Source organism: Symphalangus syndactylus, chromosome 9, assembly GCF_028878055.3.
Source record: "Symphalangus syndactylus isolate Jambi chromosome 9, NHGRI_mSymSyn1-v2.1_pri, whole genome shotgun sequence".
Taxonomy (NCBI): Eukaryota; Metazoa; Chordata; class Mammalia; order Primates; family Hylobatidae; genus Symphalangus; species Symphalangus syndactylus.
The window spans coordinates 132,958,701-132,985,105 of NC_072431.2; the positions used below are offsets into that span (position 1 = coordinate 132,958,701).

General features: G+C 45.2%; 1 protein-coding gene across 10 annotated transcripts in view; it reads right to left on the minus strand.

Annotated features, from left to right (window-relative positions):
* Positions 1-25,151, minus strand: part of KDM4C (lysine demethylase 4C) — a 421,337-nt gene extending 396,186 nt beyond the window's left edge. For 8 of the 10 annotated variants that reach the window (XR_010113578.1, XM_063609188.1, XM_055294283.2 and 5 more), the window contains exon 1: positions 25,019-25,151. The gene's annotated coding sequence lies outside the window, so the exon portion shown is untranslated. Of the gene's footprint in view, positions 1-11,112; positions 11,247-24,130; positions 24,615-25,018 lie in introns of those variants that run through there. The other 2 variants (XM_055294279.2, XM_063609184.1) reach the window with 2 other exon arrangements.
* Positions 25,152-26,405: the final 1,254 nt, after the last annotated feature.

A 26,405-nucleotide genomic window follows, 5' to 3' on the forward strand; every position in this document is an offset into this window, starting at 1 on the left:
CACAGGCGGTTATTATACCACAGGTCAGGTGCTGCAATAAAGGGAAGCACAGAGGACCACAAAAGCCTTTAGAACAAGAACAGTGGGAGCTACCTTTTACCAGGGTAAAGGTGGAGAAAGAAGTGAAAAGTGAAAGCATCTCTTACACACCAAGCCCGTCCTCTACTGCAAGGCCAACATCAGAATCCCAAGAGCCTTCCCAAGCCTACCTTCTCTTACTCTCCACTCCTAAGTGGTGACCTTTGTAGTCAATTCAACATCCTGAGCATCTTTCATAACCATTCTCTAGTCTCCATACCAACTATCACTATCCTGAGTGACTTTTGTCGTTCTTTTCTTCAACCACCCCAAGAGTCTTTGCTGATTTTCCCACCTTTAGTTCACCACCCTCAATTCTCTTCTATACAACATAAAGCAAACTTTCTAGACACAAAACCGATGATGCTATCCCTCTTTTAAACCCTTCAATAGCTCCATATCGTTCCAGTACGGAGCCATGAATCTAGCTCCTGCCTTTCCCCTCCCTCCTCAAAGACCCCTTTTGCCCACTTGAAACCTTTGCTTCACTTTGAACCACTCGATGTTCCCAAGGGAGTGAAGCCATTTCCCTCCTTTGCTGTGCTGTATATAGACATATGTATCACTGTACACCATTACGAATACCTTCTGTGAGCAAGACATCGGTTAAGTGCATTAATGTTCATTCTCTTAATTAAATCTCATAAGAACTCCATTGAGAGAGTGACCATGAATATCCCTATTTCACTAATGATGGAGAATAAAATGTTTGCTCAAGGTCCCAAGTTAGTAGGAGCAGAAGATGGGAAATGAGCCTAATCTGAGATTCTACTCATAACTGCTTTGCTATTTGCTTCTCCTATCCTCAGTGGTGCCTATCTGGCAAAACTCATCTTTCAACTTTATCTTACATGTCGACTCCCTTACGAAGCTTTTCGGACAACACTCCCCACCAACTGACAATGTCCTTTTTAAATGCTCTCGGCACTCCATACACATCATCAATCTTCATTATTCATAGATTCCATATCTACGAATTTACCTACTCACTAAAATTTATAACCAGGCCAGGCACGGTGGCTCACACCTGTAATCCCAGCACTTGGGAGGCCGAGGTGGACAGATCATCTGAGGTCAGGAGTTCAAGACCAGCCTGGCCAACACGGCGAAACCCTGTCTCTACTAAAAGCACAAAAATTAGCCGGGCATGGTGGCAGGCGCCTGTAATCCCAGCTACTGAGGAGGCTGAGGCAGGAGAATAGCCTGAACTCAGGAGGCTGAGATTGCAGGTGAGCCGAGATAACGCCACTGCACTCCAGCCAGCCTGGGCACAAGAGTGAGGTTCTGTCTCCAAAAAAAAAAAAAAAAAAAAAAAAATTATTTGTATGGTCATTCACAGACACACACAGAGCAACGAAAAATTTGAATAGCCCAATGCACACATTCCCAGTTGAGGCCAAACAAAGGCTTTCTTGTTTCAGCTCTCATAATGCAAACAAGTGTCCATTCTATGGTCTATTTAGTGCCATGATTTTTGCACTTTTGCACTGTCTGTTGGTGATTTAGCTGCTTAAAATGGCCCCCAAGCATAATGCTGAAGTGCTGTCTTGTGTTTCTAAGTACAAGAATACTATGGTTTATGGCTCATAGCTATATGGCTTATGACAAAAATTCATGTTACATAAGGTTGGTTCAGTCATGAGTTACAGTGCTGTTGGCCACAAGTTTAATGTTAATAAATCAACAATTATATTTTAAATACAGTGTCTTTAAAAAGAAACACACAAAAAACAAGAATATGTATTGATCAACTGATGAAAATGTTCTGACCAGAGGCTGACAGGAACCTAAACTTGTACTTCCACTAGGAGCAACATTTCAGTATTTACTAGTTCATTGTTCATGATGACTTTATACAACATAACTACTGCAAATAATGAGAATCAACTAAACCTTGGCCCTTATAATAAGACCATTCAGAAAAAGCCCCTGCCCCAAAGAAGCTTCCCAGCCTACAGGGGTAAATTCAGGCAGCCACTCCTACAGACTACAATTGACTAACCTGGTGCAATCACTCCCCTGTGACTCAGAACTAGCGAGCAGACACAAAGTCATGAGGGGCTACAGCAGCCACTGTCTGCTATATGCATAAACAGAAAATGAGAGAAGGAAAGAGATCAGCAGAGAAAAGTAGAATTAAGAGAATGCAAGGCCCCAAGAAAGATGAAGGGACCAAAACGCCAAGACTGAATCATCACAGGCATAATGAAATCATGAGCTCAATGCCTGAAGAATCTGCACCTTCAAGAGACTGCATTCGGGAGAGCTGAAATCTACATTATATGAGACATTCCAAATATGATTAAAGTCTTTTTTTTTTTTTTTTTTTTTTTTTGAAATGGAGTTTCACTCTTGTTGCCCAGGCTGGAGTGCAATGGCGGAATCTCAGCTCACTGCAACCTCTACCTCCCGGGTTCAAGCAATTCTCCTTCCCGAGTAGCTGGGATTACAGGTGAACAGTACCACACCCAGCTAATTTTCATATTTTTTGTAGAGACAAGGTTTTGCCATGTTTCCAGGCTGGTCCTGGACTCTTGAGCTCAAAGAGATCTGCCTGCCTTGGCCTCCCAAAGTGCTGGGATTACAGGTGTGAGCCACAGCACCTGGCCAGTTCCTCTTTCGTTTTTTTGTAGGATTGTTTTTAATAATAGTACGAGAATTAGGATACTTGAGAAGCAATATGAGCCAGAATCCTTGTAGAGGATTCCCGATCTCTTAACATTTTACTGTTATAATTCCCACACCTCTTTAGAGATCAAAAATAAATTACCTCATCTTTAAAGGTGCTTTCCAAAGGATTCAACTTAAATTTGGTAGAAACAACACTGTTGTATTCACAGCTAATCTATTTACATAATTTTTAATTATATCTCATACTTACACAGCTGGCATAAACTGGATTGGAAATACTGTTGACTTGCTGAGTATTCAACCGGTACTTGGATATATTAATAATAGGCATAGGCCAGGCGCGGTGGCTCACGCTTGTAATCCCAGCACTTTGGGAGGCCGAGGCGGGCGGATCACGAGGTCAGGAGATCGAGACCATCCTGGCTAACAGGGTGAAACCCCGTCTCTACTGAAAATACAAAAAATTAGCCGGGCGCGGGGGCGGGCGCCTGTAGTCCCAGCTACTCGGAGAGGCTGAGGCAGGAGAATGGCGTGAACCCGGGAGGCGGAGCTTGCAGTGAGCCGAGATCGCGCCACTGCACTCCAGCCTGGGTGACAGAGCGAGACTCTGTCTCAAAAAAAAATAAATAAATAAATAATAGGCATAGCCTACTTAGCCCTGTGTGTGAGGTCAGTGGTGTTCTTTAGAGAGAATGTATGGTACATATCCCTTATCTGGTTAAGATAAGGGTGAGTCAGAGCTACTACAGCAGGTCAGTAAGATTAAGTAGCTGTAGGTGGCTGGCTAGTTTGCTTAAATAGCTCAATTAGTAATTGCATTCAATGCTACAAAATGAATTTTGAGCCATTCAGGTTAATTTCATAAACATTACACCAAGGAACCAATTATTAGAAGGGATTATTATCAAAACGCAAATAGGAGTGAATAAACCTCCATGTGATGCACATCTGGTATTTGTAAAACAGCAGGTTTCCCACTAGCCATTGTCATCAGTTTATATTTGATAATAGCGCCAGTCATGATTCAATTACCCATAGACACTGCTCTGGTTAACTTAAGCAGAAAGGGATTTGATATTGACTGTTGAAGGTTGCAAGAGCAGGCGCTCAGCTGGATCCCCAGGGATGTCTCCCAAAACACTGCTGCAGCAGGAGCTGTCAAGGGAACTGCCACTGCTACTACAAACAGAAGATCAGGGTCCAAGTTCATAGCACCTTGACTGAGATCTGGGGAGCAGGAAGTTGCTGTGTCATCTGTTTGTTTCACGAACACACCAAAGTAGTTATGATCTGGGGGGTCAGGAATCGTGCCAGAACTATTTCTTCAGACCCAAGCTACTTCTGGTAGATCTTCTCCAGCAAGAAGAATGCCTTACAGGTTTCCACTCTCTCCTTACCCTGCTCAGTTCTGAATCTAAGTCTTTTCATATTAAAAGACCTCAATCGGCCAGGCGCTGTGGCTCACGCCTGTAATCCCAGCACTTTGGGAGGCCGAGGCGGGCAGATCACGAGGTCAGGAGATCGAGACCACGGTGAAACCCCATCTCTACTAAAAACAGAAAGAATTTGCCGGGCGTGGTGGCAGGCGCCTGTAGTCCCGGCTACTCGGGAGGCTGAGGCAGGAGAATGGCATGAACCCGGAAGGCGGAGCTTGCAGTGAGCCGAAATCGCGCCACTGCACTCTAGCCTGGGCAACACAGCAAGACTCTATCTGGAGAAAAAAAAAAAAAAAAAAAGACTTTAATCAGGCCTGGCGAAGTAGCTAAGGCCTGTAATCCCAGCACTTTGAGAGGCCAAGGCGGGTGGATTACCTGAGGTCAGGAGTTAAAGACCAGCTTGGCCAACATAGTGAAATCCTGTCTCTACTAAAAACACAAAAAATTAGCCGGGCCACTGCACTCCAGTCTGGGTGAACATGAGACTCCTTCTCATAATTAAAAAAAAAAAAAAAAAGACACCAAATCTCCACCTAGATAGATGAATCTCACAAATGTAACACTGTGACACAGAGTCTTCTTGCTCTGTTACCCAGGCTGGAGTGTAGTGGCATGATCCTGGCTCACTGCAACCTCCGCTTCCTGGGTTCAAGAGATTCTCCTGCCTAAGCCTCCCAAGTAGCTGAGATTACAGGCATGTGCCACCACGCCAAGCTAATTTTTGTATTTTTAGTAGAGGCAGGGTTTCATCATGTTGGCCAGGCTGGTCGCGAACTCCTGACCTTAGGTGATCCTCCCAGCTCACTCTCCCAAACTGCTGGGATTACAGGCGTGAGCCACCGCACTGGGCCTTAGAAAAATCTGATAAACCTTTGTATTTAGCTGTGGAAGAAGAGAGCTGTCACTTGAGTGAATAAGTTATTTAGCTACAAAGGCCTGAAACCCAGGAATGGTGGGGTGGCTCATGCCCATAATCCCAGGACTTTGGGAGGCCCAAGCGGGAGGATCACCTAAGGTCAGGAGTTCGAGACCAGCCTGGCCAACATGGTGAAACCCTGTCTCTACTAAAAATACAAAAATTAGCCAGGGGTGGTGGCAGGTGCCTGTAATCCTAGCTACTCAGGTTGAGGCAGGAGAATTGCTTGAACCCAGGAGGCAGAGGTTGCAGTAAGACGAGATCATGCCACTGCACTCCAGCCTTGGTGACAGAGCGAGACTCTGTCTCAAAAAAAAAGAAAGAGAAAAAATTAGCCAAGCATGGTGGCATGCCTGTAGTCCCAGCCACTCAGGAAGCTGCGGCAGGAGGATTCCCTGAGTCCAAGAGTTCAAGGCTGCAGTGAGCTATGATTTTGCCACTGCACTCCAGTCTGGGAAAGAGTGAGATCCTGTCTCTATGGAGAGGAAAAAAAAAAAAAAAAGGCCTGAAAACCTGTATGTTTTCAAGAAAAATGACGGAATGATGGGACTAGTTATCTTGACTGTCAAGCTGAAGAATTTCAAGTTTTTATGGCTTGCAATTGGAAACCATCTTAGTTTGCAAATTACAAACCATTTTAAATCTAGAGGATGGCTTGTTAAGAATATTACATTTGAGTAGCCAAACATGGTGGAGGCAGGTGGAGGTTGCGGTGAAGCAAGATCGCGCTCCTGCACACCAGCCTGGGCAACAGAGCAAGACTGAGTCTCAAAAAAAAAAAAAATTTTTAACTTCAAGGACCTGGGGACAATACGGAGAACAGATATAACAACTTTCTCGTCTTAGGTAAAGGGAACAAACTCAAAAATGTAAAACACAGGCATTCACCACTGAAAGAGCTACACTCACTACAGAAAAGATAAAATGAGGCAGATCACATTGTCATTCTAAAAGTCCTCCCATCAGCCCCGGAGATGTGCCCAGCTGAAGCTTAAGGAAGAATCTTTGCATGACTTAACAGCTAGGGCAGCTAACATTTAAGTACTTAACACGAACATCAAGAGGTTAACAAACTCACTCAAAAGCAGCTTTGAAAAGATAAAACCTAGCAGTTACTGAGGTTTTGCTGAGAACGTAAGTGGCAGAAAGGCGTAGAGAGCTTTGGGTGCTTAAGGTGTGCTTCCACCCTGCTGCAGATGAAAACACCAAAAGTATAATATTAATAAAAAGAATTCTTCCCAGATAGCTGCCTAAATTGACTAAAATCCAAAGGAAATCAACAACAGCAATACAGATTAGACAATTGACTATAGATTAAGTGAAAATCCATTGTTTCCTTACTTGGGGATAGAGGGTGAAAATACAGAAGGGTGAGGAATCCTGGAAAAGTTGACAATACAAGACAACAAAAACTTCAGGGTCAATCTCAATATACAAACCTAAGTCCTATAGGAATTCCCGGGGAAAAGATAAGACTACAAATGGGCACAGTAGGAGAAGGCTTTAAAAAGTGAGTTGGAGGCCAGGCACAGGGGCTCACGCCTGTAATGCCAGCAGGTTGGAAAGCCGAGGCGGGTGAATCATGAGGTCAGGAGTTCAAGACCCACTGGCCAAGATGGTGAAACTCTGTCTCTACTAAAAACACAAAAATTACCCGGGCATGGTGGCATGCGCCTGTAATCCCAGCCACTCGGGAGGCTGAGACAAGAATCGCTTGAACCCAAGAGGTGGAGGTTGCAGTAAGCTGAGATAGCGCTATTGCACTCCAGCCTGGTCAATAAGAGCAAAACTCCATTTAAAAAAAAAAAAAAAAAAAAGTGGGTTTGAGACAGGCCTTGAAGATAAATGGGACTTGAGCCAAAAAAAGATGTGTTGAGGCTGGGCACAGTGGCTCACACCTGTAATCCCAGCACTTTGGGATGTCAAGAGATCAAGACCATCCTGGCAAACATGGTGGGAACCCTGTCTCTACTAAAAATACAAAAAATTAGCTAGGCGTGGTAGCATTTGCCAGTAGTCCCAGCTACTCAGGAGGCTGAGGCAGGAATCGCTTGAACCCGGGAGGCAGAGGTTGCAGTGAGCCAAGATCGTGCCACTGCACTCCAGCCTGGCAACAGCACGAGACTCCATCTCAAAAAAGCAAAGAAAGATGTGTTGAGCTGGGCATGGTGGCATACACCTGTAAAGCCTGTAGTTACAGCTACCCAAAAGGCTGAGGCGAGAGAATACCCAGAGCCCAGGAGTTCAAGGCTTCAGTGAGCTATGATTGCACCACTACACTCTAGCCCAGGAGACAGAGTGAGGCCTCCATCTCTAAAAAGAAAAAAGAGAAAGGTGTGTTATCCTTCTATGGGATATATGGAACACACAAAAATAATTTTTAATTGTTTGTATATCAAAAGTAACAATGGTTCTCAACCAGGGGTGATTTTGTATCCCTGGAGACACTGGCAATGCCTGGACACATTTTTGTCACAAGAGGAAGAGTGCAAGTTGCATCTAATGGGTAGATGCTGTTAAAAATAGAAAAGTCCCCACAACAAGGAATTACCAAGCACCAAAACATCAGCAGTGCAACTGTTTAAAAAACATTTGCGGCTGGGCGCAGCGGCTCACGCTGTAATCCCAACACTTTGGGAGGCCGAGGCAGGTGGATCACCTGAGGTCAGGAGTTCGAGACCAGCCTGACCAACATGGAGAAACCCTGTCTCTACTAAAAATGCAAAATTAGCCGGGCATGGTGGCCCATGTCTGTAATCCCAGCTACTCGGGAGGCTGAGGCAGAAGAATTGCTTGAACCTGGGTGGTGGAGGTTGCAGTGAGCCAAGATTGTGCCACTGCACTCCAGCCTGGGCAGTAAGAACAAAACTCCATCCCAAAAAAAAAAAAAAAAAAAAAACATTTGCTAAGGCCTCAAGAAATTCTAGCATAAGTTCAACAACAGACATGTACAATAATGTTCATTACAGCATTTTCATAAGAACTAAAAACTGAAAATTCAAAAGTCAATCTACAAGAAAATAAGTAAATGAATCACAATATATTCACCCAATGGAACTACAAAGCAGTGAAAATTAACAAATCATAGCTACTCCCAGAAATATGGATGAATCACCAAGCGGGGTGGCTCACGCCTGTAATCCCAGCACTTTGGGAGGCCGGGGCAGGCTGATCACTTGAGGTGAGGAGTTCGAGACCAGCCTGGCCAACATGGTGAAACCCCATGTCTACTAAAAATACAAAAATTAGCTGGGTATAGTGGCGCATGCCTGTAATCCCAGCTACTCGGGAGGCTGAGACAGAAGAACTGCTTGAGTCCGGGAGGCGGAGGTTGCAGTGAGCCAATATTGTGCCACTGCACTTGCACTCTGACCTGGGCAACAGAGAGAGACTCCATCTCAAAAAATGAAAATAAATATGGATGAATCTCAGAAAGTCTTGAACTAACCAAAGCGTAAGTCCATTTTCACAAATCTAAAAAATAAAATTTAATCTACTCTTTAAGGATAAATGCATAAAAGACATCCACTTTTTCAAAGCAAGGGCATATGGAACACAAAAATCAGGACATGGTTGCCAAGGAGAGAAGATGGATGAGATAGAAGAGAAACATACAGTGATATCTGGGTGAATTCATAGAACTATACCATGTCTTTTGCATGCCCCAAGTATCATATAAAATTTTAAGATGAAACAATCAATATAGGTAAAATATGTCTATAAATATCTGCAAGAAAATTTTTTAATTCTATGTTAAAACTTTTTTTCTTTAAAACACTCTGTCACACATGCTGGAATGCAGTAGCACAGTCTCAGCTTACTGCAATCCCACCTCCCAGGTTCAAGTGATTCTCCTGCCTCAACCTCCCAAGTAGCTGGGATTACAGGTGTGTGCCACCACACCTGGCTAATTTTTGTATTTTTAGTAGAGACGGGGTCTCGCCATGTTGCCCAGCCTGGTCTCAAACTTCTGGGCTCAAGTGATCCACCCGCCTCGGCCTCCCAAAGTGCTGGGATTACAGGCATGAGCCACCACGCCTGGCCTAAAACTATTCTTTAAGCCGGGCGTGGTGGCGGGCGCCTGTAGTCCCAGCTACTCGGAGAGGCTGAGGCAGGAGAATGGTGTGAACCCGGGAGGCGGACCTTGCAGTGAGGCGAGAGTGTGCCACTGCACTCCAGCCTGGGCGACAGAGCGAGACTCCGTCTCAAAAAAAAAAAAAAGAAATCCCTCTGCCGGGCGCGGTGGCTCACGCTTGTAATCCCAGCACTTTGGGAGGCCGAGGCGGGCGGATCACGAGGTCAGGAGATCAAGACCATGGTGAAACCCCGTCTCTACTAAAAATACAAAAAAAAAATTAGCCGGGCGTGGTGGCGGGTGCCTGTAGTCCCAGCTACTCGGAGAGGCTGAGGCAGGAGAATGGCGTGAACCCGAGAGGCGGAGCTTGCTGTGAGCCGAGAGTGCGCCACTGCACTCCAGCCTGGGCAACAGAGCAAGACTCCGTCTCAAAAAAAAAAAAGAAATCCCTCTGTATTTCAAGCAATTACTCTTGAGTTTTTAAATTTGACAGTTCCATATGTTTGTATATTACCCAAAGGAAGACAAACCTGCATGCCTAGTGAAGGACTGTGAACCCCAACAGAGGACTGTAAACTGTTTTTTCATTGTATTTTGTTACATTAATTTTAATGTCCAGGGTGGCCAGTCACGGTGGCTCACACCTGTAATCCCAGCACTTTGGGAGGCTGAGGCAGGTGGATCACTTGAGGTCAGGAGTTTGAAACCAGCCTGACCAGTATGGTGAAACCCTGTCTCTACCAAAAGTACAAAAATTAACCAGGTGTAGTGGCATGCGCCTGTAGTCCCAGCTACTCAAGAGGCTGAGAAAGGAGAATTGCTTGAACTCGGGAGGCGGAGTTTGCAGTGAGACTCCATCTCAAAAATAAATAAACAAACAAATAATGAAAATAAATAAAATAAATGCCTAGGGTTTGGTTATGCATTTGTATCCAAGCCCTTAAAATGGAAATAACTTGCCTAGGTCTCTTCCCCCAGTCTTACTCTATTACACAACCAGTAACACATCTACAAATACCTATAGTTTTTTTTTTTTGTTTTTTTTTTTGAGACAGAGTCTCTGTCGCCCAGGCTGGAATGCCATGATGCAATCTTGGCTCACTGCAACCTCCGTCTCCCGGGTTCAAGCAATTCTCCTGCCTAAGCGACCTGAGCAGCTGGGATTATAAGCGTGTGCTAACACATCCAGCTAATTTTTGTATTTTCAGTCAAAACAAGATTTCACCATGTTGATCAGGCTGGTCTCGAACTCCTGGCGTAAGTGATCCGCCTGTCTCAGCCTCCCAAAGTGCTGGGATTACAGGCATAAGCCACCACGCCTGGCCTATGAATACCTACACAAATTAAACTGACAGATTAAATGGACAATCAAGTGTAGCTCATTTGGTAAAATACCTTTAACTTCTAAATAATCATAAACTATAACATCAACAATGACACTGGCATTAAATAATAATTTGTCTAAAGTATCTGCTTCCATTTTTTAAAAAATGGTAATTTATGGTGGCATTTGCACATTGTGGCTGGGCACAGCCTGTAATTCCAGCACAATGGAGGCTAAGGCAGGAGGATCACTTAAGCTCAGGAGATTGGGATGAGGCTGGGCAATATAGGGAGACCCTGCCTCTCCAAAAAAATTTAAAAATTAGCCAGGTGTAGTAGTGTGCACCTGAAATCCCAGTTACTCAGAGGCTGAGGCAGGAGGATCACTTGAGTCTAGAAGGTCGAGGCTGCAATGAGCCATGATCTCACCACTCCACTCTAGCATGAGTGACAGAGTGAGACCTTGTCAAAAAAAAAAAAAAAGAAAAAGAAAAGCCAGGCACTGTGGCTCACACCTGTAATCCTAGCACTTGGGGAGGCCGAGGCAGGTGGGTCACCTGCAGTCAAGAGTACAGGACCAGCCTGGCCAACATGGTGAAACCCCGTCTCTACTAAAAATACAAAAATTGGCCAGGCATGGGGGTGGCACGCACCTGTAATCCCAGCTACTCAGGAGGCTGAGGCAGGAGAACCACTTGAATCCAGGGGGCAGAGGCTGCAGTGAGCCAAGATGGCGCCACTTCACTCCAGCATGGGTGAAAGAACGAAACTCTGTCTTAAAAAAAAAAAAAAAAAGAAAAAGAAAAAAAATGAAAGAAAATAATTTGTGCCAGGCGCAGTGGCTCACGCCTGTAATCCCAGCACTTTGGGAAGCCGAGGTGGACAGATCACCTGAGGTCAGGAGTTCAAGACCAGCCTGACCAACATGGAGAAACCCTGTCTCTACCAAAAACACAAAATTAACCAGGCGTGGTGGTGCATGCCTGTAATCCCAGCTACTTGGGAGGATGAGGCAGGAGAATCGCTTGAATGCGGGAGGCGGAGGTTGCAGTGAGCCAAGATCGTGCCATTGCACTCCAGCCTGGGCAACAAGAGCAAGACGCCGTCTCCAGAAAAAAAAAAAAAAAAGACCAGTCTGGCCAACATGGTGAAACCCCGTCTCTACTAAAATACAAAAATTAGCCAGGCATGGTGGCAGGCACCTGTAATCCCAGCTACTCTGGAGGCTGAGGCAGGAGAATTGCTTGAACCCAGGAGGCGGAGGTTGCAGTGAGCCGAGATCCTGCCACTGCACTCCAGCCTGGGCAACACAGTGAGAGTCTGTCTCAAAAAAAAAGAAAAACAGACTGTTCTCCTACGAATATTAATTTAGAAACCTAACTCATTCACTTTCTAAATCCTTTTTTCTATGTAACTGGATTGATAAAGGGAGAAGGCAGCCAAAGTCATTCCAACGGTTTCCAAAATTTGCATTTCACAGGATTGTGAGTTCACACTAAAAGCCTGCTGGGCTTGCACTGTCTCCCTCAGGGGGACTGGAATGGGGAGAGGCTTCCCAACACCTGCAAGAGCTACCCAAGTCTCCCAGGTAGGTCACAACCCCTTGGGCCTGCTGTGGCTTCCTGGCAACTACCATCCAGGTCACCCACTGAGGCCCTCCAGCACTCAGCCTGGGCAGCAAGCCCCTCACCAACTACTGGACTGCACTGCCCCTGCACCCACCTGTTGCCTGGACCATCACTTTCCAGCAATTCTACATTGTGACTTTTATGAGATTACCCAGTCTATTTAGTCCTATCAGAAGGACTCATGGGAGGCCATGTAGACTACTCATTCTTAGTTTCAAACATAAAAACTAAGCCTTAAATTTGAAATACTGGCCAGGCGCTATGGCTCACACCTGTAATCCCAGCACTTTGGGAGGCCAAGGCGGTTGGATAACCTGAGGTCGGGAGTTCGAGACCGGCCTGACCAACACAGAGAAACCCCATCTCTACTGAAAATACAAAATTAGCCGGGCATGGTGGCGCATGCCTGTAATCCCAGCTAGTCGGGAGGCTGAGGCAGGAGAATCGCTTGAACCCGGGAGACAGAGGTTACCATGGGCTGAGATCGCAACATTGCACTCCAGCCTGGGCGACAGAGCAAGACTCTGTCTCAAAAAATAAATTAATTTAAAAAATGGAAATACTTAGAAAACATATTTCAAGACAATTTAATATGCAAACTTTCCAATTATTCCTAAAGATTCACAATCAGGCCAGGTGCAGTGGCTCACACCTGTAATCCTAGCACTTTGTGGGGGAGGCCGAGGCAAGAGGATCACTTGAGCTCAGGAGTTTGAGACCAGCCTGGACAACTTGGAGAGACCTCATCTCTTAAAAAAAAAAAAAAAGACTGATGGTCGGGCGCAGTGGCTCACGCCTGTAATCCCAACACTTGGGAGGCCAAGGCGGGTGGATCATGAGGTCAGGAGTTTGAGACCAGCTTGGCCAATATGGTGAAACCCCGTCTCTACTAAAAATACAAAAATTAGCTGGGAGTGGTGGCACGCACCTGTAGTCCCAGCTGCTCTGGAAGCTGAGGCAGAAGAATCGCTTGAACTGGGGAGGCAGAGGTTGCAGTGAGCCAAGATTGCGCCACTGCACTCCAGCCTGGGCGACAGAGCGAGATTCCATCTCAAAAGGAAAAAAAAAAAAAAAAAAGATTCAAAATTGCAAAAACCATATACGATACCGGCTATATTGAAAAAAAAAAGAGGTTGAAAAACATCAAACACAATAATCTGACGATCCTTGCATTTTTCATTATTAACGAATACAAGAAATACTGTTTTAGAGAATTATGGCAATTTGCACATTTTTTGTTAACTACCTGTCAAAAAAAAAACCAAACAAGGGAAATGAATTTGATGTATTATCATGCCATATGCAATCTGTGACACTGAAACTTGCAAAAATATTTGTTGATCATGTATTCCCTCAATCCTGATACCAATACACAGCTTCCTTGACATGAAAACACATCTATATGTATTTTCAATATCTACAAAATGAAATAGGAAACCATAAATCCAAACTGATAAGTTGACAGCTTGACAAGTTTAATTTCCCCAAAGTCTCAAATATTTAACCAACTTATAATAAAATTAAATACAATCATGATACAAGCACAAAGTAAAGTCATAGTCTGTTACCCAACATTTTTCCTTGATTTACAACACATGGGGTCTTTTTGGGGGGGTTTTTTTTTTCTTTTTGAGACGGAGTTTCGCTCTTGTTGCCCAGGCTAGAGTGCAATGGCATGATCTCAGCTCACTGCAACCTCTACCTCCCAGGATCAAGCGATTCTTCTGCCTCAGCCTCCCAAGTACCTGGGGTTACAGGCATGCACCACCAGGCTCGGCTAATTTTTGTATTGTTAGTAGAGATAGGGTTTCGTCATGTTGGCCAGGCTGGTCTCAAACTCCTGACCTCAGGTGATCTACCTGCCTTAACCTCCCAAAGTGCTGTGATTACAGGCATGAGCCACCAGGAACAGCCTAATACATGGTTTTAATAAATACGTGACCAAACCCTCATTAATGTTCACAAAAATAAATTCTATCTAGACTACATTTTGTCTAATTCATTATTTTTCTTTGTTGTTAAATAGCAAAACAAATGTGTCCATTGACCCTTTCTCCATGTGCTTGCTCTTGGAGCAGGAGGCATTGTCCATCTACACAAACTCCTTCAGTAGCATGATACTGAGATCTATCCTCATTGACAACTCTTTGAGTACTGACATCTTTTTTTTTTTTTTTTTTTTTTTGAGACGGAGTCTCGCTCCATCCCCCAGGCTGGAGTGCAGTGGCGCAATCTCAGCTCACTGCAAGCTCCGCCTCCCGGGTTCACGCCATTCTCCTGCCTCAGCCTCTCCGGGTGGCTAGGACTACAGGCACCCGCCACCACGCCCGGCTAATTTTTTGTATTTTTAGTAGAGATGGGGTTTCACTGTGGTCTCGATCTCCTGACCTCGTGATCCGCCCGCCTCGGCCTCCCAAAGTGCTGGGATTACAAGCGTGAGCCACCGCGCCCGGCCCGAGTACTGACATCTTATTAAAACGAATCTTCTTATAAAAAAAGTCTTGCATTTGCTTGGTTCTTTACTGTGCTTTAACATATGTTACTTCATTTTCATTCTTAAAAGTTCTCTGTGATGTTAGCAGGCTGTGATTATTCCCATTTGAGAAATGATGAAACCAAGACTTAGAAATGGAAACAAATTTTCTAAGGTCAAACAGCAAATAGGTGCAATGAACTGACTGCAAGTTTTGTATCTCGGACCCAGATCCCAAATATAACTGACCTCTTTGCTAGGCTCTCCAGCTGCCAAAAAAAGAAAAGAGAAGAGAAGAAAAAAAGAAAAAAGATCACACCAAAGCCCACTAAATAAGGAACAAATCTTCTCTCCACTAGATAAAGAATTCTGATCAATTTTTAAGAAATGTACGACATGTTATTTAAGATGTTCCAGATTGCATGGAAAAAAAAAAAATAGCCAGCTTAGAAATCCTTTCTTAAGAAGCCTAAAATGAGTAACAAAACTTAAAAACGACCCAAGAAAACTGCAAACCAGCTTCACTTAAGAGTATTGATGAAAATTTCCTTTTTCAAAATGAACAAACTCCAGGCCAGGTGCAGTGGCTCACGCTTGTAATCCCAGCACTCTGGGAGGGCGAGGTGGGTGGATCATTTGAGGTCAGTAGTTCAAGACCAGCCTGGCCAACATAATGAAACCCTGCCTCTACTAAAAATACAAAAATTACCCGGGCATGGTGGTGGGCACCAGTAGTCCCGGCTACTCGGGAGCAGAAATTACATCACTGCACTCCAGCCTGGGCAACAGAGAGAAAATCCATCTTTAAAAAAAAAAAGAAAGAAAAACAAGAAGTGCCAAGATCATGAAAATCGAGACCATGAAAATCCTTCTCAAATCCATATTTGAGATTGAAGGATGCTTAAAAGACCTAAAACAAGAATACATGTTGCACAATTCTGGACTGGATACTTTTGCTATGAAGAACATTAATTACTATAACAAATAGTGAAATATGAAGAATCCAAAAATTAGACGATAGTAATGTATCAGTGTTAATTTCCTGATTTTGATGGATATACTGCAGTTATGGAGAAAAATGTAGGAAATACACATTGAGTTATTGAGGAGTGAGGGAGCATGAAGACAACCATTTGTATAAAAAAAATGTAAACATACACATAAATTTATACAGAATATCTCTAAAATTCCCTAAAAGAAAACTTAACAGTGGTTTACCAGAAGGGAACTAGCTGTCTAAAGGCTAAAAGTGAGAAGCATGTACACATTTTACCCTTTAATACCTTCTGAATTTTATATCTTGTTACATACCTTGTATTGCCTATTTGAAAATAATAAAAGAAATATCATGTGTGTATATATAATACAAACTTAGAAAAATAAATAAAATTATCAAAAAAGAAAGGAAAATGAATTTGCCTATCTCAGGGCCAGATTCTTCCTGCTAATGAAAGCTGCCTGAATATTATAGACTGAGAGGTATCACTTTATGTGCCCAAATTTTAGGGAAGGATTCCTTTTTGAAAGTTAAATAGAGGCCGGGCGCGGTGGCTCACGCTTGTAATCCCAGCACTTTGGGAGGCCGAGGCGGGCGGATCACGAGGTCAGGAGATCGAGACCACGGAGAAACCCCGTCTCTACTAAAAATACAAAAAAAAAATTAGCCGGGCGTGATGGCGGGCGCCTGTAGTCCCAGCTACTCGGAGAGGCTGAGGCAGGAGAATGGCGTGAACCTGGGAGGCGGAGCTTGCAGTGAGCCAAAACTGCGCCACTGCACTCCAGCCTGGGTGACAGAGCAAGACTCCGTCTCAAAAAAAAAGAAAGTTAAATAGATGGCCAGATGGCCAGGCACGGTAGCTCACGCCTGTAATCCCAGCACTTTGGAAGGCTGAAGCGGACGGATCACCTGAGGTCAGGACTTCAAGACCAGCCTGGACAACATGACAAAACCCCATCTCTACTAAAAACAGCAAAACCCCATCTGTACTAAAAATACAAAAATTAGCCAGGCATGGTGGCAGGCGCCTGTAGTCCCAGCTACTCGGGAGACTGAGGCAGAAGAATCGCTTGAACCCAGGAGGCAGAGGTTGGAGTGAGCCAAGATCATGCCATTGCACTGCATCCTAGGTGACAGATCAAGACACCATCTCAAAAAAAAATGGGGCCGTGCATGGTGGCTCATGCCTGTAATCCCAACACTTTGGGAGGCTGAGGCAGGCGGATCACAAGGTCAGGAGTTCGAGACCAGCCTGCCGAACGTGGTGAAACCCTGTCTCTACTAAAAACACAAAAAAATTAGCCGGGCGTGAGGTGAGGGGCGCCTGTAGTCCCAGCTACTCAGGAGGCTGAGGCAGGAGAATGGCATGAACCCAGGAGGCAGAGCTTGCAGTGACCCAAGATCATGCCACTGCACTCCAGCCTGGGCGACAGAGCGAGACTCCATCTCAAAAAAGAAAAAAAAGAAAAAGAAAAAAAGAAAGTTAAATAGATAAAAAAAAAATGAGATAAACTACCTGCAAAAAAACACTTCAATTCACCCACTCAAAGGGATGCCTGTGACCATTCAAATCATCTGATGGACTCTCAGAACAGAACAGAATCAACAATACACTAAGGACCAGACAACGCCTGTCCTCAGGACTGGAATTCAAACAAACATCTGGTACAAAAAACGAATGCAAAGATGGAAGTAAAAAGGGAGCCAAATGAAGGAATTTATCTGCTTCTTTAACCTTACTCAACGAGAGAAAACGCACTGGCAGAGAAGAAGGTTCTCATAAGCAGAGGTGAATGCTCAGGGATCAGGGAAGCCCAGCAGGTTAAAAAAAAAAAAAAAATCCTGTTCAGCACTACCCATCAGCTGGGGCCTACCTGTCACCAAAAACTATATGATCATTTATGTGCTTTCCCAGGAACCGAGACTTTCTAGAAAGAGCCCTAATGAGCAGACACAAGCACTTCAGATCCAGATTTTAGTTCTTCTTGCCAGTTTAATTAGGGAACCACACTGAAGACATTAGTCTTCCAACGCCTGACACTCTCAGTCGACTGAAAAAATTCATATTTCTAAATGTACAATGCTAAAAATGGAAGCAGGACTATGAACTCCCCTAAAATGTCCCACAGAGAGACCCCCACTAAAGGGGGCCAACTGTCCTGACATTTCTAATTTCAAAAATTTTCCCATTCTTTCCCAGTAAACAGCAAATCAATACTTGAAATTATAGCTTTTTGTACGATTATCATACATAAGTTGAGCATCTGAAACCAAAAATCTGAAATACTCCAAAATCTGAAAGTTTCGAAGTATGAAACTTTCATACTTCGAAACTTTAAGAATGAAATGACACTCAAAGTAAATGCTCATTTCAGATTTCAAATTCTCAGATTACAGATGCTCAACTGTAAGTATAGCATCTGTAATGTATAGTAAAATACAATATTCCCAAATCTGAAATCTAAAATTCATGTATTTCAGATAAGGAATACTCAACCTATACAATATATTTTCATATATTTTAAAATATTTACTTTGCCAAGCACAGTGGCTATTGCCTGTAATCCCAGCACTTTGGGAGGCTGAGGTGGGCGGATCACCTGAGGTCAGGAGTTCATGACCAGCCTGGCCAACATGGTGAAACCCCGTCTCTACTAAAAGTACAAAAATTAGCCTGGTGCGGTGGCACACACCTGTAGTCCCAGCTACTCGGGAGACTGAGGCAGGGGAATAGCTTGAACCCAGGAGGTGAAGGTTGCAGTGAGCCAAGATCACGCCACTGCACTCCAGACTGAGTGACAGAGAAAGATTCCATCCCCTCACAAAAAAAAAGAAAAAGAAAATAGAGTACAGCACAGTTGGTAAAGTTTTATGAAACTTTTGTTTCAATTTTACGTATTTACGTATGTTGGGTCATGATGGGTAAGATGTATCTCCCAATGTGTGTCCTGGTTTTACAGTTTCTTCAATTTTTGCGTATATGTAAAAGTCATTAATTTGCACAATAAATGTTTGTTGAGCACCTATACTATAGTGCTGGTGAGGGAACAGTGTGCTATATAAAATAGAAGGAAATAAAAATACTTGGTCTCTGACCTTGTAGAATCTTTACAGTGTAGAAACAATCAAATAACCACAAAAATACACAATTATAAACCACTAACTGTTAGGGAAAAATACAGGGAATTAAGACAGCTCATCATTAGGGAAGCTGAGAAGAGAAATGAGTAATAGGTCAGGTTTCTCTGAAGAAGTACTTTCAAGTAGAGATCAGAAAGATGTATGAAAAGGGGGAAAAAGAGAAGAAATCAGTCAGGCAAAAAACAGCACATTCAGGAAGGCTGTATACAGTTTGAAGAAAAGAAAAGCCAATAGGTAGAGAGAAAATGAAAAACCAGCTAGATAAGACTTGGGTGGAGCTTGGGGTAGAAAAGAGATATGGCAGGAATTTTAAATATCCTGAAGCCTATGAGAACAATCCAATAAGGCAATAGGCCTTAAAGATCAGGCTGGAAAGAGATTGGAGGGAGGCTGGGAGTGAATGGTAGGATAATGCACTGGAGGTGGAGACAAGCAGATTGATCCACACAGTATTATTCCTGAAGCAGAAGTGACAAAGTGTAAGCGATACTTTGATGTGAGGGCTGAGGAACCATGAAGTGTTGGATAACTAATAATGAAATGAGTGAGCAATGAAATGAGATGAGATGCATGAGAAATCTCAGAGAAATCCCAGAAGCAGAGCTGAGAGGAAAGATCAGAGTTCCATTTGTTATAGTTAACAAGTAGAGATGCCAAATTAATACCTGGAACTGGATGGAGATATAAAAAAAGAAGTCATTAGCACAAAGGCTTTGATGACTCATCATTCTGCTCCTTAAATATCCACCCATAGTAATAAACAATATAAACCCAGAAGAATCCAGAATAAATTTGAGGCTTTATGCTGCAGCAGTTCATAAATACCATAGTAGCTGAAATACCATGTGTATCTGAACAGTATACAGTGCAACAGTTAACTAAACATTCACACTCTTAAAATAATCCACTTCCATGAAATCATAGGGAATCCAGTCTATTGTGTTCACTGCTGTCCCCATCTGACACAGTGTATGGCACATAGTACAAGTTAATCTACTGAAGAAATGTATCCACTACTATGCAAAATAAACCACCCATCAAAAATAAAACAAACAGTGCAAATAATGAGCAACTGTGCAAGGGAAATCTTTGTACTATGAAACATACAAATGAACCAATTAGGACATTTTTCAAGGAAAAAGGGAAAAGAATTATTTAGCACTTAGTGCTCATACCCTAAGAGTCTATATTCTGTTCTATGCTACATATATCTAATGCTATATTCTGTTCTCTAAGAATCAGCTGAATTTCAACATCAGAAATTCCAACTGGGCAGCCTATTGGAAGTACTCCTACCATTCTCTAGAAGTCTCTGAGTAATACAAGAAACAACTAAAATGTAATAAAAGCTTGATGCTGAAACTATAACAAAATCTCATCTAAGTTATTAAAACAAAACAAAAACTGTTAAAAGTGTATTCTGGCCAGGAGCGGTGGCTCACTCCTGTAATCCCAGCACTTTGGGAGGCCGAGGCGGACGGATCACCTGAGGTTGGGAGTTCGACACCAGCCTAACCAACATGGAGAAACCCTCCGTCTCTACTAAAAATACAAAATTAGCCGGGCATGGTGGCGCAGGCCTGTAAGCCCAGCTACTCAGGAGGCTGAGGCAGGAAAATTGCTTGAAACTGGGAGGCGGAGGTTGTGGTGAGCCAAGATTGCCACATTGCACTCCAGCCTGGGCAACAAGAGTGAAACTCCATCTCAAAATTTAAAAAAAGTGCATTCTCCAATGTGAAAAGGGCGATAAGTGATTATTTTTCTTTTTCCTCTATCTTCTCCTGCTTCCCAGCTTTTCTAACAAACATGAATTTTTATTAACTTATTTTCCCTATTCACAATGGTAACACTGATTCATAGGAGAAAATTTAGAAAATGCACACAAACACGAAGGAAACAAATTAACCACAATTCCATCACCCAAAAGTTACTAACTACTGTCAATATTTTTGTGGGAACCTTTCTCTGGGCATGCATGAGGGTAGGGAGGGAAGAGAGATACACAAGTAATGGCATGATTGCTTAAGACTATGAAGGAGACTACAGAATGCTGCTATGGCCAGTGTGCAAGATTGAGAGAACACTAACTTGAAGAAGTTGACAACTGAGCTGAGCTTCCTGAAGAATGAGATGGAATCAACCAAAGAAGTGCAACTGGGGTAGCAGTCCAGGCACAGGGAACAACAGTATGGGCAGGGTACCAAGCCCATTCAGGGAACTAGGAAGAAAGATGAGTTTGGTAGGAAGGAGACTGGCTGTGCAGTCACACACAGAGCTGAGAGTTAGGACTTTTTCCCTAGAGAAAGCAGCAGGGGGGATAGGCTTCCTTAAAGGAATTATTCTGACTGTTAGTATGGGGAAACGATTAGGTCCAGAAAGTGTGGATTTAGAAGATCGTAACCACGCCCCCCCTCCCCCCCATCCATCCCCCGCACCAGCGGAAAGGTAAGGAGGATGAGGAAGTAGGGAATCTTTTGAGGGTGGGGGAGTAAAAAAGACGATGACCCGGCCGGGTGTGGTGGCTCATGCCTGTAATCCCCCAGTAATTTGGGAAGCTGAGGCGGGTGGATCACCTGAGGTCAAGAATTCGAGGCCAGCCTGGCCAACATGGTGAAACCTCATCTCTACTAAAAATACAAAAATTAGCTGGGCGTGATGGCAGGCGCCTGTAATTCCAGCTACTTGGGAGGCTGAGGCAGGAGAATCGCTTCAACCCAGGAGGTGGAGGTTGCAGTGAGCCAAAATTACACCACTGCACTCCAGCCTGGGCAACAAGGGCAGGACTCCATCTTAAAAAAAAAAAAAAAAAAGACAATGACCTAATATATTATATTATATAAAAACAATGACCTCATATATTATATATTATATTTATATTATAAAACTATATTTTAGGCTCTACAAAATGGTCTACATTTGTAGCGATAAAAAAGATACAGTGACTTTAATTATGATACACCTCCTAAGAAATTCGTAACAGAAATAGAGCTTGCAGTGGCTCACAACTGTAATCCCAGAACCGTGGGAGGCCAAGGCAGGAGGATCACTTGAGCCCAGAATTTTGAGACTAGCCTGGGCAACACAGTGAGACCTCACCTCTACAAAAAAAAAATTTTTTTAATTGGAAAAAAAAAAAGAAGCAACAATGAGAACACATGGACACAGGGAGGGGAACATTACACACCAGGGCCTGTTGGGGGGTGGGGGGCTGGGGCAGGGATAGTGTTAGGAGAAATACCTTACGTAAATAATGAGTTGACCGGTGCAGCAAACCAACATGGCACATGTATACCTATGTAACAAACCTGCACGTTGTACACATGTACCCTAGAACTTAAAGTATAATAAAAAAAGAAAAATGGCCAGGCATGATGCCTCACGCCTGTAATCCCAGCACTTTGGGAGGTCGAGGCAGGCAGATCACGAGGTCAGGAGATCGAGACCATCTTGGCCAACATGGTGAAACCCCGTCTCTATTAAAAATACGAAAAAAATTAGTTGGGTGTGGAGGTACATGCCTGTAATCCCAGCTACTCAGGAGGCTGAGAAGGAGAATCACTCCAGGGAATCGGAGGTTGCAGTGAGCTGAGATCACGCCACTGCACTCCAGCCTGGGCGACAGAGGGAGACTCCGTCTCAAAAAGAAAAAGAAAAAAGAGGCAGAGTTTGGGTGAGAAGCATTAAATATTAATATTTAACAAAAGGGAACATACATTTTTCAGTAGATATTTAGCTTAATCAAAGCACAGAATGTACCTATCTTATCACTATATCCCTAATAAACATAGAGCAAATGAGTGAATATCAAGGGAATAACCATGAGCAGTATAAAGACTGTGCTAACAGGAAGGGATGATCAGGCCAGGTGCAGTGGCTCACGTCTGTCATCCTAGCACTTTGGGAGGCTGGGGCAAGCGGATTGCTAGAGCCCGGGAGTTTCAGACCAGCCTGGGTACCATGGCAAGACCACAGAAATTAGCCAGGCGTGATGGCATGCACCTGTAGTCCCACCTACTTGAGAGGCTGGGACTGGAGGATTGCCACAGCACAGGAGGCAGAGAGGTTACAGTGAGCTGAGACTGTGCCACTGCTGCACTCCAGCCTGGGCATCAGAGTTACACCCTGTCACCAAAAAAAAAAAAAAAAAAAAAGAACAGGATGATCTTAATACTGACATCCAGAGGCCGGGCGCAGTGGTTCACGCCTGTAATCCCAGCACTTTGGGAGTCCAAGGTGGGCGGATCACCTGAGGTCAGGAGTTCGAGACCAGCCTGGCCAACATGGTGAAACCCTGTCTCTACAAAAATATAAAAATTAGCCAAGCATGATGGTGGGTGCCTGTAATCCCAGCTACTGGGTTGGCTGAGGCAGAAGAATCGCCTGAACCTGGGAGATAGAGGTTGCAGTGAGCCGAGATCCCACCATTGGCACAGAGAGACTCCATGGGCAACAGAGCGAGACTCCGTCTCAAAAAAAAAAAAAAAAAAAATTCAAAAATTCATTGTGGTGATGGTTGCACAAGACTATTCATTTACTAAAAGCTTTTATTTATTTATGTACTTATTTGCATTTTTACTTTTTTTTTTTTTTCAGATGGAGTCTCAGTCTGTCACCCAGGCTGGAGTGCAGTGGTGCCATCTCGGCTCACGGCAACCTCCACCTCCAGGATTCAAGTGAGTCTCCTGCCTCAGCTGGGATTACAGGCGCCCGCCACCACGCCCGGCTAATTTTTGAATTTTTAGTACAGACGGGGTTTTGCCATTTTGGCCAGGCTGGTCTTGAACTCCTGACCTCAGGTGATCCATCCGCCTCGGCCTCCCAAAGTGTTGGGATTACAGGCAGGAGCCACGGCGCCCGGCCTGATTTTCAACTTTAGAAAAGCAACTGACTAAAGTCTGTTAATAAAAAGAAGTAAGTCTTCGGTTTCAATTGTACTGTATTACCAAGTTTGTGGGATACTGTAAAGCTTATGTGGAAACTTTTCATAACACTGAAATTGGGAGAAAAAGGACCTAAAAAACCCGAACAACCGTGTAATTCGTTCCAAAACAAACTATGGGCGCGTTGCGCGGAGGCCAGCAAGGTAAGAAAACAAGCGATAATCACAAAGCAGAGCCGACAGCTTCCTAGTAAAAAATGGACCTTTAAAAATTAAAACCACTAGTTTTCAACCACAACACTTCGAAATGAGAATATTAGTCACCGTTGCCATAGAAACAGTAAAGCCAAGTTGCCCGGAATTTAAACATTTTTTTAAATACAAACTGAAATGGGTGAAAATAGGGCAAAGTTTAGTGTGAACCTAAGTGGCCGGAACCTACGAGTAACTTTCACCGGGATAAAGGTGACTCTGCTTTTCTAACCTACATTTCCGAACAGTGCTTTATAAATCACTTCTCAGGGCTAGTTTATCAAGTGCAAAAAAAGTTTACCTTGTCTCTTCCGGAAGAAGGAACCTGACAAACTCCCTCCCGGTATCGCCCACAATCAGAGCCAGCCAGCGCAGGCTTGCACCGAGTAGCGAAGGGAGAGCCGAGCATCGAGTCCACGCGGAAAGCATCTGAATCTCGCCTGCTGGCTTTACCGGCGGAGCACGGAGGAAAACCCCAAGCTCCAGCCTACAGCCCCGGCCTGTCTGGCTCCCTCCTCCACGTCCCCAGTCCACGCCACGTTCTGTGCCTGGCAGTCCACGCGCCCTAATCCAACTCGCATTTATTAAGCACCCGCCGTCTACACCGCATCATGGTTCCTCCAGGCACTGCAGGAAGAAATGGCCCCATGCCGGGGGAAAGAAACACCAAAAGGACAGCCGCGAGGGCTGAAGACGATCCCGAATGACGGGCTGACTGCCTGCAACGGGTGGTCAGGAGAGGAGCTCCCACCCTCACCCCGCGGGTCGTGACACTCCCAGGGAAGGGAGAGTCCCGAGAGGTGCACCAGGCCCGGCCTTCCTGGAGTCCGCCACAGACCTACTGGGGGCGTTAAGAGGTCCGCATCCCAGGACCGCCCGAGCGCTCCTCTGCCCCAAGGAGGCGACCCCGACTCCGGATCCCGGGAAAACGGCGAGCGCGGGTACCGAACCTCGGTAAGGGCCGGAGCGGGCTGTCACTGGCCCCCGCATCCCTCCCCTGCGGCCGCGGCCGGCCGCTCCCTCCCCAGCGTGACAGTCGCTGCAGTCACGGACGGAGCGTCTCTGCTCCAGCGTCGCCGCTCCCCCGGACGCCCGCACCCCCGTACCCCACGCGGAGGGGGGCAGTGCCGGGAAGACCTCTCCGGACCCTCCCCTCGCCCCGGCCCCCGGACTCCGGAAAAGCGGTTACCTGGCGCGTGGGTTGGGGCGAGAGCACGACTCGGTGGAGAAGGAAGAGAAGAAGACAGTGGCCTCCGGCCCAGGGAGATTTGGGAAATTTGGGAGACTTGTTCCGCACTAGGTGACAGCTGTTCGCTGCGCACGCGCACAGGACCCCGGCCGCCCGATCACTGCGCCGCGCCTCACCCTCCCGTCGAGGGGGTGGGTGGGAGGCAGCGGCGAAGGCGCGCGCACTGCCGGCTCTCCCTACGTGAGGGCGCGCGCGCCGTCACGTGACCGCTGGGGCCCGCACTTGGTGAGTCACGTGAGCTTACAAACAGCTTAAAGGTGCCCGGCAGGCTCTTGCTTTGGGCTCCACTTCCGCGCTGTGGTTAACTTAGGTTTGCTGGCGCGCATCTTCTTGTCCTTTGGACACAGGCATATCCCATTCTTTGCGGAGGGGAAAGATACTCGCGTAGAAGGAGAAAACAGGTGCACAGAACCTTGCCCGGAAGCGCCTGCTGGGGTCCCGCGGGGCTGGACCTGATGTAGTCCACGCGCCACACGTCCTCCTGGGCTCCCACGCGCACGTATGGCGGCCTCCGACGCGCGGACGTCAGCGTGGCGTTACCAGGGGTGGAGCCTCGGAATGTCCTGGAGAGCCTGGCGAGAAAGTGGGGGCTCGCCGCTGTCCGGCGATGACAGCGCTGTGTGCCCGTTCTCCCTTCACCCGGTGGCCGGGACCTCTGAGCCTCCTTTCCACAATGGGAGATCTCGAATGGGCGAAGAGTATCTTCGTGTCCCAACCCTTTAACAACTACCGCGCAGGAGCGTGTCAGCCTCTGGAAGCAAAACTGTCCGGTGTTGAGTCACCTACACCGAGCACGTCCCGCCCCGACCTGCCCAAGTGTGCTCTTAAGATAGGGAGGCACAAAGGTGACCCCAATAGGAATCCTGGGCTGGCGGTCCCTCAGAAACTAGAGTTGATAATTTGGCCAGAATTGAAGTGACTAGAAATGCAGGTGCCTCCAGCGTCTGAGACTTAGATAAGTTAACTTCCTACAACTTGTTGCTTCTCCTCTGTAACTCTGCCTTCCGAGGTGTCAGAAGGAACCAACCAGACCTTAAGCCCCTGTACTGCCAAAGACAGACGGTTGAGCATCAGATGTTTTGCAAAGCTGAATGATTTTTTTTTTTTTTAACTTCCTGCAGAGCTCCCAGCTGGGTCCCTTGTGGCGTTTCCTCTAACGTCTTAGCTAAGAAAGATTGGGCATGTCTTCACACCAGTGAGCAAAGCTGGGCTAATATGCTGAATTTTCTGTTACATTATACTGATAACAGCATTTTAAAAATATATTGACACCACTTACCACGCGCTTGAACTCGTTTCTCACTGAGGTGAACACTGTGAGGACAGA